Source organism: Acomys russatus, chromosome 25 (assembly GCF_903995435.1).
Source record: "Acomys russatus chromosome 25, mAcoRus1.1, whole genome shotgun sequence".
In the NCBI taxonomy this organism is placed as follows: Eukaryota; Metazoa; Chordata; class Mammalia; order Rodentia; family Muridae; genus Acomys; species Acomys russatus.
Genome location: NC_067161.1, coordinates 6,060,533 through 6,077,490, shown reverse-complemented (window position 1 = coordinate 6,077,490; position 16,958 = coordinate 6,060,533). Strand labels below are relative to the sequence as shown.

Genomic DNA, 16,958 nt, shown 5'->3' with positions numbered 1-16,958 from the left:
GGAGAACTGAGCAGGAGGTTGGTTGAACAACTAGCTAGAGGAACCAGTTGTTGAGGAGAGGTCGAGGAATGGAGGAAAAAGAAATACTCAGAGACTCAGGAATATGCAGTACAAGCTGAAGGTCTTAAAGCCCAGGAGAATTTTATTTTCTGCCTCTCATCTGTCTCTGTCTCTGTCTTGCTTGCTGTCTGTCTGACTCCTTGCTCCTTGCTTGCTTACCTGCTTGCTGTCACTCTATATAACTATCTTCTTGCTTGCTGTTCCCCATCTCTCTATCTCTCTTGCTGTTCCCCATCTCTCTATCTCTCTTGCTGTTCCCCATCTCTCTATCTCTCTTTGCTGTTCCCCATCTCTCTGTCTCTCTTGCTGTTCCCCGTCTCTCTATCTCTCTTGCTGTTCCCCATCTCTCCATCTCTCTTGCTGTTACCCATCTCTCTCTAGCTTACTCTTTCATGTCTGTTACTTGCTTGCCCCGTTCTCCTTGGGCCAACCCCATTTTTTCATCATGAATTTTTTTCATCTTTTACAATCACTAGGACAATCAAAAATCAACAGAGTAACAAGGAAATACAAAAAGTTCTGTAACCTACAACAAATATCAATCAATTTTCAAGCAATGGTCAACATGGCCTGACCATTATCTTTTAAACAAGAAAAAACTTGACCCACTTCCAGTCCCAGACCAACAGGTGTGTTATACAAACCTAGGCTAACTGCCAAGGGGTCCTCTATTGGAAAATATTTGTAAAGCATGACTTTTCAAGTCCACCTTCTATTGCTCTCAACACAGATTCTAAGGAAACTTTTCTACAGGTAACAGTATCATACTGGCTATGTCAAGGTCTTAACTTTCTTTCCTGCAGTTTCTGCTTGGGTGGGTGCTCACAGTCAAAGCAAAAAAACTCTATCATTGTCTCAGGCCTTTGGCCTGAGATGCCCTCTTTCAACATTCTTTGTGGGAAAAAGTTTTCTGTGTATAATTTTCCTTAGGGCTGAGAAATAAAGAGAAAAAAAAAGTTTTAGGAGAAATATCAGACTTCTAAACAACATTACACCTGGACCATACATAATATTTAAGGGCAGTGGTGATCAGCCAGAGATCTTTGGAACTTCGTCAAGCAAAGCCTCAACAGCTGTTCTGGATGTCTAGTGATCATGCTAGACACTGGAGGTTTCTGGAACTTCATGAAGCAAAGCCTCTACAACTTATCCTCATGTCTGATACAAATGTATATCCTCACACAAATGTATACCCTCACACAAATGTATACCCTCACACATGTCTATATCCTCACACGTCTATATCCTCACATACATGCATATCGTCACACATGTATATCTTCATATATATCCTTACATGTGTATATCCTCACAAAAACATGTACACACACACACACACACACGAGAGCATGTACATATACCACACACGTGTCCATACTGTAGTGCTATGAAAGAGACCCCTATAGGCCCAGATATCTGAACACATGCAGCCCAATAGTGACATGGTTTGGGGAGGCTTAAAAGGCATGGCTTTGATGGGGGAATTATGTCACTAGGGCTTTAAGAATCAAAAATCCCAGAGAAATCCTTAATAAACAAACAAACAAACAAATCAAAGTTCCAGCTTCCTTGCAGCTGTCCTCTGCTTCTTGTTCACAGTTGAGGATGTGCACTCTCAGCCTCCAGCTCCAGTCCCATGCCTCGCACTTGCTGCCATGCTTTCTCAGCATGGTAGATTTCTATCCATCTGAAACCTAAGTTCAAATAAACTCTTCTATAGGTCACTTTGGTCACAGTATTTTATTGCTACAACAGAAAGTAACACACACACACACACACACACCACCACCACCACCACCACACCATACCACACCACACCACACACACAACAAACAAAAACCAAGAGACAAAGAAAGCCACCGAGCCTCAGCGTTCTTTGTCTTGGCATTGCCACCAGTCCCGCCACTCTGATACTCCACCTGAGGGTTCTCTTTGGCTCTTGAACCTGCTCAGTCTGAAGAACCAGGCAGAATGCTGAGGAGTGGCCCGCCACTGAGCATCTCTTGATTAGCAGTGGGTAGCTGAAGTCCTCCAGCTCCCTCCCTCCTGGACATGCTGGCTAGAGGAAGTGTTCTGCACTGGCCCCACAATATTGGCTAACCTCATTCAGAGCTTCCTGCCTGTCAGCCACTCCATTCCACACCACAAATTCTAAGACATCTCCCCCACATAACATGCACTACATTGTACCCTCATGTGCATTCTAACCACTCGGAGACCCTAGGGGATCGGTGCAAACTCACATCGTATTTTTTAAAAGATTTATTTTTCAGTTTGTATACTTGTCTATGTATGGATGTACACATATGGGTGTGGGTAACTGCAAGGACCAGAAGAGAGCATTGGGTCTCCTGTAGCTGGAGTTACAGGCAATAGTGAGCTATCAGATGTAGATGTTGAGAACTGGGGAGTTCTAAGAGTGGTGCATTTGCTTGACCACGGAGCCATCTCTCCAGCCCCTTATATAAGTCATACACAGCTAAAATTATGAGCTCAGATATGTATAACTCACAGTTCCAGGGCAAATCCTTTGTGTCACACTGTTTGCTGGGGCTGGCAGTTGTTTGTGTTTTGTCTATCCTTACCTGGACAAAGGAGAGATGGCGTTGGGGAGAAGACAGACTTTTAGGAGTTGCTGATCCAGTGTGATAAAAGCTCCAACTTGGCTTCAGTTAAAACCTAAAGCTACAGGGGCTGGAGAGATGGCTCAGAGGCTAAAGAGCACTGGCTGCTCTTCCAAAGGTCCTGAGTTCAATTCCTAGCAACCATATGGTGGTTCACAGACATCTATAATGAGATCTGGTGCTCTCTTCTGGCCTGCAGGCACACATACAGGAATAACGTTGTATACATAATAAATAAATAAATGCTAAAAAAACAAAAAACAAACAACAAACAAAACCCTAAAACTACTGTGAAATTTCAGCAACGAGGCTCTGGAGAGCTCCTTAGGGCAGCCACTCCCAGGCAAGGGGGTGACTGACTAGTAAGCATAAATCAATCATTCTGTATGTGACAAATGGCGTCAGAAATCAGGCCCTCCAGGAGCTCACAGTGATGGTTGAAGGAAGGCCTTCTAGTGTTCAAACAAATGCTCCCCAACTCAGCTGCATGCTCAGTCCTCCGGCAATGATGAGGAGTCCAGGAACCCCATCCCATCCGACCCCAGACTCCCCGGTTGTGTAAAGATGGGGCTAGACTTAGGATGGGCTTTAAAGGACAGCTCCTTCTCCTAACCCCCACCAGCATGGCCACAAAACAGACCCAAAGTTTCATGAAAACTGCTGTTTGTGGAAATCTGGAAAGCAGCCAATCTCCATTACACGCCCTGGAGCATGGAGATTGCAAAAACAGACCATCTGACTTACCTCCCACCATGAAGTTTGGAAAAAAACGATTTATTTAAAAAAAAAAAAAAAAAAAGCAGTTTCTGGGCCTATCAAAGCCAGCTCCTCCCTGGTCTCAACTATAAAAACCTATTCTCAGACTCTGAGTGGTATGTTCTCCAGTATCCCAAATACTGAGCCACAGAGTTTGGGGATCCCAACTTCTCACACTAATGAAAGTTTGCTCTTGATGGTTTTTTTTGTTGTTTTGTTTTTTGTCTTTTGTTTTTCGAGACAAGATTTTTCTGTAGCCTTGGATGTCTTAGACTCGCCTTTATAGACCAGGCTAGCCTCGAACTCACAGAGATCCACCTGCCTCGGTCTCCATGAGTGCTAGGATTAAGGGCGTGTGCCACCACGCCTGGCTGCTCTTGATGTTTTGAGGGTAAACTGAGTGTTTTGCTTTCTTCCACTGACTTATTACATACAGGATTACCTTATGATAAACTCATCTTAAGTTGAAAATGTAAGACCAAAAAAACCACACCCCGATCCCAGCCAGTGTGAGAGCTGAACCTGGCCTGCCTTAAACATGCACAGAAGACTTAACATCAGACCGCAGTTAGGTAGTCAGCTAACACAAAACCTACTTCATAAGCAAGAGCTGACCACCTCACCTCATCTGAATGTGAGCAGCATAGCTGTGTTGGGCTTGCCATCAGCACACACAGCTGAGAGTGAACCTAGCCTGCAGAATGTCAAAGACACTGAACTAAAATACGGGCTGAGATTCAAGGATGCCAGGACTATGGGGCCATCAATTTCTGAGTGGGTGTTGCAGTTTGCTGCTGCCCTGTGTCGAGAGACCATTACGCCCTGCTAACCTGAAAAATATATCAAAATTTAAAAACCAAGGTACAGTTTCTAGTGGATGTGCATTGCTTTGACCCCATCATAAAGTAGAAAAACTACAAACAACTGTGGCAACTTGAAGACTGATCGCCAGGGATCTGTGGTAGTGTGGGGAGGACATCTCCAGGCACAAGCCAAAAGGACCTAGGTAGGGTGTGTTCTTGGAATCCGTCCACATTGATAAGTGCACCTCACCTGCTCACTGACACTTCAAGACAGCCATGGCTGCCCTGTGCCTTGTCTGCCCACAGGAAGTGGGAGCTGTGGCCCAACTGCAATTATTCCAGTGTGTTCTGTGCTGGGGTAGGGACAGCACAGTTCTTCCCTGTCCCGTTCTCTCTTCCCTGCCTCTTCCTTTTCAAGGCAGAAGCTCTCAATAGCCCCAGGCTGACCTTGGACTGATGGCAATCCTCCTGCTTCAGCCTCTCCAGTTCTGGTATTACAGCGTGTGCCACCACACTCAAATTTAGAGAGGTTTGGGGTGGGGGGTCTGGGAGTGGAGAGGGTAGAATTGAGCGAGGTGTCATGTAGCTCAGACTGGCCTCAAACTGGATGGTGACCCACGCACCTCCAGTCCCCACTTCCTGAATGCTGGATTACAAGCATGCACTCCTGGCTCTTGGAGTGCTATGAATCAAAACCAGGACTTCACACAAGCTCGGTAAGAGCCCTGCCATCTGTATCTCCCCTACCCCCTGCTGTCCCCCGCCACCCCCCAAGCTGGAAGCGCTGAAGAGTCCTAGTTATCACAGCGACACCAGAATAAAGCTATGACAGATGGGTGCCATACCAGATGCCCAGCAGTTTCTACAGGTACAGCCCAACTATAAATGCTGTCGAGTCTTACTGGGTCTCTGACATACAGGAAGGGAGGGGCAGCCCAGGTATCCTAGGACCCCAGCACTGAGGCAAGATGCACGGGAATAAAAGGAAATCCCATGCAAGGCTCTCGCCCCATGCTCAGGTTTCAGCTAAAATGCTCCCACTGCTCCAGGCAAGCCCTGAGCATCATGGCAGAAGCACTGCCCAAACCTGAGTACCTTCTCTTATTGTTTCTTCCTTCTGAGCACTTTTTTTTTTTTTAATTGGAGCCGAAGGGCTGGAGAGATGGCTCAGAGGTTAAGAGCACTGTCTGCTCTTCCAAAGGTCCTGAGTTCAATTTCCGGCAACTACGTGGTGGCTCACAGCCATCTATGGTGAGATCTGGTGCCCCCTTCTGGTGTTAGGTGTACGTGCAGGCAGAATACTGTATACATAATAAATAAATAAATCATTAAAAAAAATAAAGATCCCATTTCAAGAGCAAGCGCTTTAATTAAAAATAAAATTGGAGCTGAAAAAATAAAAATAAAATATAAAAAATTGGAGCCAGGTGTGGTGGTGCACACCTTTAATCCCAGCACTTGGAAGGCAGAGGCAGGTGAGTCTCTGTGAGTTCAAGGCCAGCCTGGTCTACAAAGTGAGTCCAGGACAGCCAACACTACTATACAGAGAAAAAATGTATTGAAAAAAACAAAACAAAAAACGGGGGGGAGGGGCTAGTTTTCTCTTCAAGACAGTTTTACTCTATAGCACAGACTGGCCTAGAACTTACTCCATAGTTCAAACTTGAGGCAATCCTCCTGTCTCCTGAGCACTAGGAATGCAAGAGTGTACCACCACAGCCAGCTCTCCTTCTGAGCACTTATTAAGAAACTAATTGCCTTAGTTACAAAATTCTACCTTCTAACATACTGTATCCTGATGTGGATACTTCCTGATGGAGACTTCTGGGGGGTCAGGGCCTCAAATCCCAAAGTAAGCACCTACAGCAGAATAGTTATGAAATGTATTAAATGTGTGGATGGATTAATGAGTGGATGAAAAAATAATAACCGAGGTGCTGGGGAGTAGTTCCGGTTCCGAGCACTTGCTGCTCAGCGGAGGACTCTTGGTCCCCAGCACCGATATTAGGTGGCTTCCAACTGCCTGTGATTCCAGCTGCAGGGAATCAAAGACCCTCTTCTTTCCTCTGGGGTCACACATACATGGCACCTACAGAGAGACATTTACACATGAAAATAAATAAAAATAATTATAATGGTGGCACACGCCTTTAATTCCAGCACTCAGGAGGCAGAGGCAGGTAGATCACTGTGAGTTCGAGGCCAGCCTGGTCCACAACTTGAGTCCAGGACAGCCGAGCCTACACAGAGAAACCCTGTCTCAAAAAAACTTTAAAAAAAATTATTATTACAATAAGTGAATTCACTGGTTTGAATGAGAATGGCCTCATTGACTCATATGCTTGAATACCTGATCTCCCCAGTTGGAGGAACTGTTTGGAAAGGATTAGGAAGTGTGGCCTTGTTGGGGGAGGTGTGTGGATGGGCTTTGAGGTTTTAAAGTTCCATGCTATTTCCAGTTAGCTAGGCCCTCCCTCTCTCTGTCTCTGTCTCTCTGTCTCTCTCTGTCTGTGTGTGTCTCTCTCTGTCTCTGTGTCTCTCTCTCTCTGTCTCTGTCTCTGTCTCCATCTCTCTCTCTGTATCTCTGTCTCTGTCTGTCTCTGTCTCTCTCTCTGTGTCTCTCTCTCTCAGTCTCTCTCTCTGTTTCTCTCTCTGTCTCTCTCTGTCTCTCTCTCTCTGTCTCTCTCTCTCTGTCTCTCTCTCTCTGTCTGTCTCTCTCTCTCTCTCTCTCTCTCTCTCTCACTCTCTCGGTTCTGTCTCAAGATGTGAGCTCTCACCTACTGCTGCAGGGCCATGTCTGCCCACCTGAGGCCATATTCTTTGCCGTGATGGTCATGAACTCTAACTACCCCCCCTGGAACAGTAAGCCCTAAATAAACTTTCTTTTATAGGTTGGTTGCCTTGGTCATGGTGTCTTATCACAGCAATAGAAAAGTGAAACAGCAAGTGAGTTAATGAACTCTAGTTGTCCTTCCCAATCAAGGAGGCAACTGTGCAAACAAAAGCTGCGCACTGGGAAGCCTTCCGTTGTAATCCCAACATTCAGGAGGCAGAGCTGGGACTGCCACAAACTGAAGGCCAGCCTGGGCTACATAGTAGCCTCTAGATGGCTAGGAATACATAAAGAGACCCTGTCCCCAAAAAAGTTACAATGTGTCTGTGCCGAGTAGGGGGCCTAGAAAAAAAAGTCTCTCTTTTATACCAATGAGCCAGCCACTAGATTGGATACTTTTTATCACTACTAAACAAGTAACAAAATCAACCGTTTTAATCATTTTCATTTTCAAGTATACAGTGGAGCAGTGGAGCTTTGTAAGCATAGCCACAATGTTGTATACTATTTCTCACCACACCCACCCACTCCTTGAAACCACACTCGGTAGGAGACGAGAAGGGGAGAGAGAGAGAGAGAGAGAGAGAGAGAGAGAGAGAGAGAGAGAGAGAGAGAAGGAGGGAGAAAGGAGGGAGAGAGGGAGGGAGCACTGTATACACCTGTAGTCTCAGTACTTGGGAGGCAAAGGCAAGATTTTGAGTTCCATACCAACCTGAGCTACATACAAAGCCTCTGTTTAAAAAAAAAAAAAAAAAAAAAAAAAAAAAAGATGAGGATGGAAGGCCTGGGAAGACAGTTCAGTAATTCAGAGCATGGCTGCTCTTCCAGAGGACCTGGGCTCAATTCCCAGCACCTACATGGTGGCTCATAACCACCTATAACTCCAATATCAGGGAATTCAATACCCTCTTCTTTTCTGGCTTCCGTGGGCACCAAGTGCACACATAGCACACAGACATACATGCAGGCAAAAACAACCATGCACAATTTTTTTTAATTGGGCCATGGATGTAGCTTAGTTAATAGAGGGCTTGCTTCACGTGCATGAAGCCCTGTGTTCCACCCCCAGAACCACATTAAAACAGTGACGTGGTGCCTGCCTGTAGCCTCAGCACTTGGGAGGCAGAGGCCGCAGAATTTGAAGATTTTTCTTTTGTTGCTGCTTCTGCTGCTATTGTTTTGCTTGACAAAAGCTTGAGTTTGCTGGGAAGAGGTGTTTGAACTGAGAAAATCACTCCAGCAGACTGGCCTGTACGCAAGTATATGGGGCATTTCCACTATTACTGAAGGCTGTAGGAGGGCCCAGCTCCTAATGGGCAGTGCCATATCTGGACACTCAGTGGCCCTGAGTGCTACAAGAAAGCAGGCTGAGCAAGCCATGGGGAACCAGCCTGGAAGCAGGGATGCTCTACAGCTGGCCTCTGCTTTAGGTCTTGCCTCCAGGTTCCAGTCGTCCTCCCGCTGACTTCCCTTCATGATGGATGATGCTGTCAAGTGACAGGAACCTTTTCCTCCCTATGTTTTGATCATGGTGTTTATCACAGCGATAGAGACCTAACTACTAGCTGGGACACAGGCAGAGGCTTAGAGCTAGGGTACCTGTCTAGCACTCGCAACGCAACGCCGACCCATGTTAGTTTGATTTGAGAAGGAGGAAAAGGGGGAACGAGTGAAAAGGAGGACAAACCATTTGCAAATTGACATTTCAGCCATGAAGATTTAGCCCTATGTTTTTGGTTGGTTAGTTTCCTAACAGTTTTATAGTTTTCGATCTTTAGGCCTCTGCTTTCCCTGCGCTGGAATCACAAGCATGCACTACCACGCCTGGACTTTTGTTGTCCTTGGTTGTTTTGTTTTTGGAGTCATGCCCTCACTGGCCTGAACTCACCATGTAAGATGGGGCTGGCTTCCCACACACACAGATCTGCCCACCTTTGCATTCAAGTGCAGGGATTAAAGGCATGTGCCATCACACACTGGCAATGCACGGATTATTTTTTTTTTTTTTTTTAATCTGGGTTTTAGGGTTGAGGCAAGCACTGTACTGACCAAGCCCATCTCTCCGACGCCTTAGCTTTTTGAGTGCGTGCTGTGCAAAGCCAAGCAAAAAGATAGATGTGTCTCGTAATTTGACTTTAGCTCTTCCGGATCTCTGAGCCTCAGTTGTTTCTTCTTTGGAGGAGGCGCGTGAGTTGCAGCTGTCTCTGATGGGAACCCAGCCACCCTTTAGGCTTTACAGTCCCCATGCCCCACCCTAACCCGCACACACCCTACCCCACATCTGGAAAACCCTCTTGGCACCCCCAAGACAACCGAGTGGAGTCGGGCAGTAAGAAACTTGCAGGACTGCGGAAGTCAGTGTGCAAAGGGCTGCCTCCAGCGGCTGACAGCTTTCCTCACAGGAGGCAGTGTGAAGCCACTTGAGAATCAGCTTGCGAAGCACCTGGCCTTAAACACCCCCTTCTGCTCCCGCTTAGCCAGAGAGGAAGCGACAGCTTCGCTCCCTTGGGAGCCCTGAGGCCCCACACTGCCTTCCAGACATAGCTGAGTGAAGGCTGAACAGATGAATGAGATGAGCCATGGGGTCCCCACCTCTAAACGCCTTGGCTCCGGAGGAAGCAAATGTTTTCTGCCAAGAACACGGTGCAGCTGCTCACCTCTGCGGCGACAGCACCACCGACCACGCTGAAATGACTCTAGGTGACCATGTCCCAGGAAAACGTCACTCGTGTTCACTGGAATTTGTATTTCTTATCGCTCTTACGGGGCTTTTCTCAGATTTTTTCTCCAGCCATTTAAAAATATAAAGCCTAGGTTTAGTTCAATTTCATACAAAAATAGGTGAGTGCTGGGCCTTGAATTTCAGTACTGAGCAGTTTGAAGCAAGAGGAATCAGAAATTCAGGGCCATCTTGGACAACGCAGTGAGACCCTGTCAAAAAATAAGTATTTTGGAACGCATTTGGCCCGTGCGCTAGTTTGCCAATCTATGCTTAGATGTTTGCTTTGCTGGTTTTTGTTTTTTTTTTTTTTTAAAGATTTATTTTATTATTTATTATGTATACAATGCTCTGCCTGCATGTTTGTCTGCCTACCAGGAGAGGGCACCAGATCTCATTGTAGATGGTTGTGAGCCACCCTGCGGTTGCTTGGAATTGAACTCAGGACCTCTGGAAAAGCAGCCAGTGCTCTTAATCTCTGAGCCATCTCTCCAGCCCCCGGTTTTTAATTTTTTAATTGTAACTATTTTTTTCTTAGCAGAGGAAGATTTGTGTGTAACATTACAGAATAATAAGAGTAATTAGAGGTTAGTAAAGGGCGCACGTGCTCATAATCACAGCACTCGAGAAGTTGCGTCAGCAAGATCGAGCCAGGTGTGGTGGCTCACATCTTTAATCCCAGGGCTCGGGAGGCGGATGTAAGCAGATCTCCAAGTTCAAGACCAACCTGGTCTACAGAGTGAGTTCCAGGACAGCCAGGGCTACCTACAGAGACCCTGCCTCAAAATAACAACAAAAAGATTGCTAGAAGTGTGAGGCCAGGTTGGGTTAACTAGCTAACAACAGTAAAATAGCAACTTGAAAAAAACAAAATAAAATTAGAATAATTCATAATTTCAATATGCAGAGACATCTGTTTTGGCTAATGAGTATTTTCTGCCCTTTCATTCTCTCTAGCCAGCTGCTTGAATCATTTCTCTCTAATGTGAAAGTTACTCATTTTGTGTTGATTTCAGCGGGCAGCAGGGGGTGATGGTTGAGACAGGATCTCCAGGTCTCACATTGTAGACCATGCTGACCTAGAATTTGATAAACAGCCCAAGCTGGCCTCAGACTCATGGCAATCCTCCTGCCTCGGGCTTCTGAATGCTGGGAGTGTAAGAACTCATTTTCTGGAATGGACATCTCATGTGTTTCAGGCAGGCTTCGCGTTCTATTTAAGCCAAGGATAACCTTGACTTTCTGATCCTTCTGCCTCTGGCTGTTGAGATAATAGGCCCATGCCATAAGTTTTTGTTTGGTTGGTTGTTTGCTTATAGACAAGCTCTCCCTATGTAGCCCAGGTTGATCTGGAACTCCCTATTCCTGTCTCCAACTATCAGAGATCTGCCTGCCTCTGCCTCAGCCAGTACTGAGATTAAAGGTGTGACACCTGCAAGCTTTAAAAAAAAAAAAAATAGAAATGTCCAATTTCTCTCAAGGATGGCTGAGGTGAGGCTGAGTCAGCAATATAGGAACTTGTGTAATTCCTTGAAAGCTCACAGATAGTGACGCGGGGCCGAGCCATGGTGACGAGTAGAAAAAAAAAAATGCTTTTCCAGCCTTTTGCTTTAACTTGCCTCTCTTTGGCCATTTGCATTTTTTTCCAAGCAGGTCTTAAGCCATAAACAAATTCTCAGGAGGCTTAGGTATTAGAGAGAACTTGCTAGATTTACAACACAGCCTCAGAAAATTGCTCAGGTAAAACAGCGACAGGCAGTGCCTTCTGGATTCCCAAGGGATGGAGCCTCTGGACCGTCTTCCATTTGCTCCTTTGAACTTATTCTAGTCATAGTTTCTTCCGGATTCACTTAGTGGTCGCAGTCAATTGCTTATTTGGAGGTATTATATTTATTTGTTTACTTCAGGTCTATCTTGATTCCTTGAGTTCTAGGTTTACACTCTGTGGCTAACTACATAGGAGGCTGCTTGGGTTTCTGAACTCAAGAGGAACTTCTAGACTCTATAAGAGTTGATTAGACCATGACACAGTTGCCTGGGATAAGCTTAGAGATGGTCAGACATCTGTATCCCTGATTTTACTAATGACTGATTACACCTTCTGTTCAAATAACTTTAGAAAGTTGTAGGACCATAAGAAATGAGCAAGCGAGCCGGGCATGGTGCCGCACGCCTTTAATCCCAGCACTCGGGAGGCAGAGGCAAGCAGATCACTGTGAGTTTGAGGCCAGCCTGGTTTACAAAATGAGTCCAGGACAGCCAAGGCTACACAGAAAAAAAAAAAAAAAAAAAAAGCCTGTCTGGGGAGGGGGGGGGAAGCAAACAAACAAACAAAGAAGTGAGCAAGGAACAAACAACTGTCCTCCCAACATGCTTCATTCCATCAAACCAAAATAAATCTTCCTTCCCTTAAAAAAGAAAAGAAAAGAAAAAGAGGGTGGGGTGGGGGGCCGGCACAGTGGCACACCTTTAATCCCAGCACTTTGGAAGTAGATGCAAGCTCTGTGAGTTGGAAGCCAGACTGGTCTGCATAATGGGTTCCAGGATAGAAAGGCTATATAGAGAGACCTTGTCTAATAAATAAACAAATAAATAAATGAAACAAGAAAGAGAATAGGAGAAAAGTGAGGAGATGGCTCAGCATCTGAGAACACAACTGTTCTCAAGAACCCTGAGTGCCATTCCCAGCACCCAGCACCCAGCACCCAATTCTGTCAGCTCGCAACCACCTGTAACTACAGCTCCAGGGAAGACCATCACCTCCAGTGGGCCTCCTTAGGTACACACACACACACACACACACACACACACACACACACACACACACAGAGAGAGAGAGAGAGAGAGAGAGAGAGAGAGAGAGAGAGAGAGAGAGAGGATTAAGATAAAATAAATCTATTTTTAATTAAAGAAAAGGTGTGGGACTCTGTCACTCATTGTCGTTTAACTACTTTTCACTGCATTTTTTAAATAAGTTTTCTGAACGCATCTTTATTACATAAAAGAGATACAACCACTATTGCCTCTCTTTATCTTTAAGGAAAACCAGGAAGAGGAGAAGAAGAGACCTGCCCTGGGTCGTGGTCTGACTCCCAGTTTAGGGCTCTTCTCATTGCCCTGTTGTGCACCACTGATGGACCAGAAGGTGGCATGGAGGGCTGAGGGCACCGCCGACAGGGTGCTTCAGCCCTCTCTCGGTTCAGGGTCCCGGATTCTCAGGTTCTAGAGACTAGATCCGAAGCACAAGGGGGGCGGGGCGGGGGAGGGGGACTGCAGTCCCCAGGATCTTTAAACAGTGATGTGGGATGGTGGTACAATGAAGATTCCTGTTAAATTAGACTGTAAAGCCTCCCCCGCCTGTAAGGAAGCGACTCTGAGTCCCAATCTGACTTGCTGGGGTCCCCTCCGGCTGCCTCGATCCCCCAGCCCCTTCCTCCGGCCCTCGCGGCCCTCCTCCGAGACCCCCGGGCGCATCCTACCCACGGAGGTCGGACTCTGCCCCCGCCCCGCCTTCCCCCTCCCCCCGGGGGCGGTGGCCCATGGCGGGCTCTCCCATTGGCTGAGGCGCAAGCAAAGACCAGAGGCGGTGATGCTGATTGGCTGGGGCTGCTCTGCGAAGCTTGGAAGCCTGGCGAGTCGCTGGGGAAAGCGGAGCAGACGCCTGGCGCAGCCCGGAGCATCGGAAGGTGCTCGCTCAAGTCGGACCCGCGGATCGGAGCCTGGAGATAGCGGTCGGGGCCTGGAGGTAAGTGCGACACGTCCGGACGCGCTTGGCCGCCCCTTCCGAGGAAAGCCCTGCATCAGGGAAGCCAGAGCCTGGCATCTTCCTCTAGAGTCCGGGCCCTCCATCCAACCAGGACTCGGGCTCCTGCCCCGAAAGGAAAGGGTCTCCCACTTCCCAGGCCCCAGAAAGCAAAACAGCTTTGTGTAACCTTCAGAAACGGGGCCGTCCGTCCCGGCCACTGGCTGGAGGGGAAAATCCCTCCCTTTTTTAACCCTTAGAATAGAATGCACCCCCACCCAGTGGAGTCCTGCCTCCCCAGATATCTGGACCCTCTGCCATCTCCCTCCATTCCTAATAAACTAAGTTAGGGTCTCTTGCTTCTCTCTCGTCCCTGTCTCCTTGGGATGTTGAGGTCACAGCTCATATAGAAGGGTCCTATCCCTCCCCGACTGTGAAAGTCCTGGAGAATAAGACCCTCTCTCAGCAAGGACATCCCAGACCAATCTCCTGCACGCCCATCCCAGAAACTAGGTTCTGGATTCTGGGGACAGATGAATTCTCTTCTATCCCTATGAAGACCCTTCCCCACCCATAGGAGAGGCCACACCCCCACCCCCAAGGCTTTTAGGGGCCTCTCTTCCCCAGGCCCAGAGCTCCTTTCAGTCAGCCTTCAAACTTTAAGAACACAGATCGCCTTGCACTGCAGGACCAGCAGGAACCCCCTTCAGCCCCCACCTCCACCAACACAATTATAAAAGGCCATTATTCAGTGTTACCCTCCAGAGCGGGTCTCCCTAATCCTGGACAAAGGGTTATCAGTATAGAAAAGGGCTGTTGGCCCACTTCCAAGGGTCCCCTGTTTGTTTCTTGGATCTGCCCCCCATCAACTCCTGTGGCTATTGCCTGATGGAATTCCCTGGGCATTAGGCCAAGAGAAGGATGCTGGGGATGGCCTGTCCACAGGTCTGGGGACAGCGTTGGCTTAGCTACGTGGCTCCCTCACAACAGCCTGAGGAGGTGTGGTGGGGGCAGATCAGGAGATGGGAAAGCAGTAAATCTTGGCTTGTTCTCCGGATGTGGGCACCGCGATAAGAGATCAGGAGAGATAGGTTTCCCGGAGGCCAGAGAACAGCTCCGGGAGAGACAGATGACCCTGTCTGCAGTTCTAAGGTGTAAAACAGCATCTACATTAAGACTGACCATTTGCATGGGAGTTGAACAAACTGAGGCACAAAGAGAGAGAGAGGGACTCACTCAAGGTCACCCAGCCAGTCTCTGACAAAACCAGCGTAGCTCCCATAGGGCCCCTGGGGCTCCCTAACACTAGCTCCAGTTTTCACATGTACAGTGGGCCCTACTGGGCACCATGTCCCCACTCATCATAGGACGCGGCAACACTGAGAAAGCCAGCTCAGAAGGAACAGAGCTTTAGAACTCCTGTCAACACTCCACAGGCCCTGGCAGGACCCATCCCTGGGGTCTTGTGGGTTTCTGTCGTGCGCCTGCTGCCCAACAAAGCTTCCCAAGACCAACACACCAGAATGGATGTCATCCGTTACAATACGCTAGAGCCAACGCTACTGTGGGGGACCTCAGCTGCATGGCTGGGTGTACTCCAGAAAGGGGTGCCTGAGGAAGTATACCCCTTTCCTCTCTGCCTCTGGCTCCCGTTCTCTGCAGTAATAGCCTGTCCCTGCTTACAGTCCTGCACCCTTTCCTGACACATTGGGTGACTGTGTAGGACCTTTAAGATAAATAAGCAGTAATGACTAGACCCCCTCTGGATGGGGGAGTCTAGGGTACCATCTCTCCTTTGTTCCTTCCTCTGTCCAGCTCTCAGCTGGAGGGGAGCTATCATACTTCTAGGGAGAGCCAAGAGCTGAGCTCAAGGTGAAAATGTGGAGATCAGAGTGTTGGATTCCATCTGCTTCTTGGTGCGTGATCTTGGGGAGATTTTTTTTAAAAGACAGTCTCATGTATGACAGAATAGCCTTGACCTCACTGCATAGTGGAAGATGACCTTGAACTTCCTGTTCTTCTGCCTTCACCCCCTGAATGCTGGGGTTGCACGAGTCAACCACATCATCATAGCCAGTTTCCATGCAGTGCTGAGGCGAGAAGGGAGGGCTTGGTACATGCCAGCCGATCACTCTACCTACTGAGCTACATCCCCAACCTTTGGGAAAGTCCTCTCTCTGTTACTTAGCCTCAGGGCGAAACAAGTTGATCCTCGGCGTATATAGCACAGCTAATAAGTAGAAATAGTGGCTACAACGCCAACTACAAAGTCAATTCAAGCCAGGCAATGGGGGTACGTGCCTGTAATCCCAGCACTCGGGAGACAGGCAGGTGGATCTCTGTGAGTTTGAGGCCAGCCTGGTCTATAGAGTAAGTTCCAGGATAGCCAGGGCTACACGGAGAAACCCTGCCTGGAAACCCTGCCTAAAAAAAAAAGTCAACTCAAACTGGTAGAATGTGGCAGTGGCAGTAATCCTAGGACAAGCCTAGGAACCTCTCTTGTAAACAGGCCACCAGGAAAAGGCAACAGACAGACTCAGGCTATTGGAGAAACATGAGGATTTCAGGGGAACAGAGCAGTGCGTGGAATGGACCATAGACCTTAAAGCCAGCTGGAACCTAGGGTGAGCATCTATTGGCTACTTCTGCCTGGAAAGAAATGAGCAATCACTGACTTTGCTGAGCTTTGGTTCCTTATCTTTAGCCTGGTGGCTGGGGCATCAGGTAAGGGGTGGCCTGCATCAAGGGGTCACATTCTAAGCACCACTGGCATTTTAAGTTGGGTGATTCTCAGCTGTGAGTTTTATCATTTTTGTTGCTCTTTACACAGTAGACGCCAGCAACACTACCTCAGCTGATAGAGAAGAAAATATCTCCTGGTAGGATAGAGAGAGTATTAGTGGGGATAAGGTCTGGTATGTAAGCATGGCTTTGGATCCCCACCACCTCCCTAAAAGCCAGAGCAGACGGCTGGGGAACAGAGGAGGCAGGTAGATCCCTAGCCAGCCAGCCTTGCTGAAAGGATGAGCCTCGGGATCGGTGTGGGACCCCGTCAAGAAAAATAAAGCAAGTAGCAAGCAGTAAGACACCTAATGATGGCCTCTGACCGCCACACATGCATGTGTGGATGAGCATCACCACACCACACACACACACACACACACACACACACTCCAGATGACTAAATGTCTGGTAAAGGAAAAACTCTTCCTCTTCCTCCCGCCTCATTCTGTCATTGAGAATACCTGGCCTACTCTGGCTTCAAACATGGCTTATGTTTGAGCTAAGCCACCTCCCGTTGCACTGCTCCTTGCTTCAGTTTCTTCCTGATGGAAGGGCGGGAGTGCTCACCTCTTAAGCCTCCTGCCGTCGCTGTCATGTTAGTCTCTCTCCTTTCAGAGGAACTTAGCCATTTTCAGAG

General features: G+C 47.7%; 1 protein-coding gene across 1 annotated transcript in view; it reads left to right on the top strand.

Annotated features, from left to right (window-relative positions):
- Window positions 1-13,381: 13,381 nt before the first annotated feature.
- Window positions 13,382-16,958, top strand: part of Abat (4-aminobutyrate aminotransferase) — an 85,711-nt gene continuing 82,134 nt past the window's right edge. The window contains exon 1 of the mRNA XM_051167247.1: window positions 13,382-13,540. The gene's annotated coding sequence lies outside the window, so the exon portion shown is untranslated. The remainder of the gene's footprint in view (window positions 13,541-16,958) is intronic.